General features: G+C 39.2%; 1 pseudogene; it reads left to right on the top strand.

Moving 5' to 3' along the window:
- The first annotated feature begins 2,524 nt into the window (after positions 1-2,524).
- LOC146999795 (Y-linked testis-specific protein 1-like) lies at positions 2,525-3,319 on the top strand (annotated as a pseudogene).
- Positions 3,320-3,546: the final 227 nt, after the last annotated feature.

The raw sequence follows: 3,546 nt of genomic DNA, 5'->3' as shown, positions 1-3,546 counted from the left end.
ATTTCACACATTATAACAATCAACATTGATAATATGGATGTTTAGTGGTCCTTCTTAGATTATTATTGGAACTAAAATCAAACTGGGAAGATAGTACCTCAGATGAAGGCTGCCCCCATCACACTGACATGTGGCCACATCTATAAGGAATGATCCTTTGTTGATGGCTGAGCTGGAAGAGTCTAACTAATTAGTTAGTGTCATCCACTATGAAGAGGATGTACAGTGTGGTGGGGACAGTGGAGGAGACTGAAAAAGATTTTTTGAAGAACTGAAGATCTATGTGGCATGAACAATTAAAGTGCCCTCTAATTTGTAAGTAAATTCCATACTTACCTGTGTCCAGTATTCTGTCAACCCATATTTCAAAAGTAAAATTACATTATCTATTTCATCCTGTTTTACTGCATTCAATCTATGAAATTCCTTGTAAACAGAAATGGTGGTAAATTTTAAAGAACTTTAAAATGTTACTGTTAGATATCATGTTGTTTTGTTTATCTCAAATTTGTAAGCAGGCCCAAGTACTATGATTTCCTTGCACTTTGCAAAGAATCCATAATTCATGATTGCCATTGGCTTCAATACAAGGTATTCAATCCTGTCAAATTCCAGCTTTCTTTGAATAAAAAATTTTCTTCCTCTAACTGTGGGTTTTGATAAAATGAATAGTGTGCTATCTAGTGTGTTGCCTCAAGAGTCTGGCGACATTTCTGATTCCAAGAACAGCTTAAAGATAACCAAAGGGGAAGATTGTTACAGGGAAAATAACCACCAAGAATGCTGGTATGTCAGACACTGAAGACTTTCACAGAAGGAAAATAGAAACAACCCCCCTAAAAAAACACGAATAAACAAACAAACAAACAAACAAATACACAATAAAAATGATACAAGAGTGAATCTACTTGGGCAGAATGTGAATCAGGTAATCAGGCCATTTTTGTGGGGATTTATTTTGGATTTCTAGGAGGCCATATGAAAATGTAAATTCTAGATGCTCAATGTTTCTGAGTGTAACTCCAGATGGAACCAGCCTGATAGAGGTTCTATGATGTAAGCTGAGATAGGGTGATGTCACAGAGCACTGGTCAGAGTTTGCACATCTATTCCACTTGGAGACACTAGAATTCCTTGAAGCTGGGTTCAATATCTTCACAGTGGTGTGTGAATGCCAGGTCAGCTCCTGACCCATAAAGTTGTTCCAGAGACTTTTGGTGCCTGGCCTGGTTCAGAAGACAGAATCTTGAAAACTAGGACATTTGTTTGGGGTATGTATATTTATGGAGTATCTTGGACTCTCATGGCTCCTTAAGGATATATGTTTCCCCTCCTACAGTGAGTAACTGTACATTCTAATTTCTCCCATGTTTTGGATCTAGGAGGGTGGATGGTTTAGGTTATTTGATCTCTTGAGTTTATTAACCTTGCTAACAATATCTCCTTCAGAATTCCACTAATATGCCAAAACTCCCCTTTGTCCATGTGCATTTTAGAAGATATTACTTCTAAATGGCTGATATGGCATGGACTTGTTGAGATCTTGTTGAAGTCGGAGATGCAATGGCTTCAATAATATGCCTGGGACTGGGTCTGGAGACACAATACAGAAGGCCAGTTGTGTGCTCTGTCCCTAGGTAGATATTTGTGAAAGTAGCCACCTAGCTCAGAACATGCAAACACAAGAGAGGTATGGTGACAACTCTGGCTCATTTTTTAATTCTATTCTGCTTCATCCTTGAGGGCAACAGACATACCAACTTCCACACTGACCTACCCACTTAAGGAAAGTTTCCTCAGCAGAGGAAAATTAGCTCAGGGCTGAAGAAATTTTTATCTGAGTATGTTATTCTGAGCTCTAGAGAATTACTTATTAATTTCCCTATGTTCATTTCCTGGAATCCCTTGTTCGTTGGTTTATTGGTTTGTTTAATTTTATTTTGAGTTTCTCTGTGTGTAGCTATGGCTGTCAGACCAGGCTAGCCTTGATGTCACAAAGGTCAGCCTCCCACTGCCCCTTGAAATCTGGGATTAAAGACTTAGGTCATGACCATCTCCTATTAAATTCTCTTTTTATTCGTTTGTTTTCTTTGATCATTTTTTCTTATTTTGTTCTTTGTTTTGTTTGTTTGGTTTTTTTTGTTTTGTTTTGTTGTTTTTGTTCTTTTTGAAACAGGAATACTCTGTATATCACTGGCTGCCCTGGATCTAACTTTGTAGACCAGGTTGGCCTCTAACTCAGAAAAATGCCAGACCCTGCCTCCTGAGTGCTGGGAATAAATTCATGCACCATAATGGCTGGCTTATGAACTTCTTATTTTGATAAAATTGACTTTAGAAGTACACACCTGACTAGCATAGCCTTCTTCACCTACCCAGAAGTTCTCTTAAAGAAGAGCATTGGTCCAGCATTCTCTCACACCCCACACCCATTACCCTTTAAGATGTCATATTTATGACAGAGGCAACAGCATTGTTTCTGTTTTAAACAGGCAAGATCTTCAAACCCAGATAATGGCCAAGTATGATGATTGAACAAAGAATGATAGTCACAAGACAGTGGACCAGGGTTGCTGTGGCCTACTACATCAGTTCTACAACTATTTAGAAGACAATACCTCTGAAGAGGCTGAGCAGGACATCCCTCAAAAAGAAGAGGAGGAGGATGCCTTCATCCCAGGCCCTGAGAATTATTGTCGGCTGCAGAATTTCTCACAGTTGGAATGAAGGTAATGAACCTGTCAGCCATTGAAAGACCATAGTTCTAGATCAACTTCCAACAAACTCTTCTCTTTATTTGCTGAAGTATGACGGTATTGACAGCGTCTATGGACAGGAGCTCCACAGTGAAGAGAGGATTTCAAATCTTAAGGTTTTGCCTCACAATGCAGTATTTCCTCAGATAAGGGATGCCCACCTCCCCAGAAGCCTGGTTGGCAGAGCGATGCAACACAAATTTGAGGGAAAGCATGGCTCTGAGGAAAACTAGAATGGGATGGTGCTAGCCCAGGTGCCAGTCATGAAGGACTGGTTTTACATTAGCTACAAGAAGGATCCGGTCCTCTACATATATCAGCTCCTTAATGACTACGATGAAGGTAACCTTGACATCATTCTAGAGACTCCTCATTCTGAGTTGACATCACATGATAACAGTGACTTCTTAATAGGAAACTGGGTGCAATACACCAGAGAGGATGGTTCCAAAAATCTTGGAAAGGTTGTTTACCAAATTCTTGCCAATCCTTCTGTGTACTTTATCAAGTTTCATGGTGATCTCCAGATCTATGTCTATAATCTGGTGTCAAAGACTCCTTAAGGTGAAAAAATCACAAAAGTACAGGCCCATAAACTTGTAGAATAGGAAAAAAATGTTTGTTTTCCTGTGTTGTCTACTTAAGTGTCTTTGACAAACCCAGTATGATTGCCAATAAAATTTGTTTTGCTCTAAAATTTAAAACGTGTGATATGACATGCTGTAAGTGAAGACTTTGGTGGAAGAGATGGGCTATGGTGGAAGAACCCTACATATATCTGATATCACAC

Source organism: Mus caroli, unplaced genomic scaffold (assembly GCF_978045245.1).
Source record: "Mus caroli unplaced genomic scaffold, Mus_caroli_1 scaffold_39, whole genome shotgun sequence".
NCBI lineage: Eukaryota > Metazoa > Chordata > Mammalia > Rodentia > Muridae > Mus > Mus caroli.
This window is presented reverse-complemented; position numbering and strand designations above follow the sequence as displayed.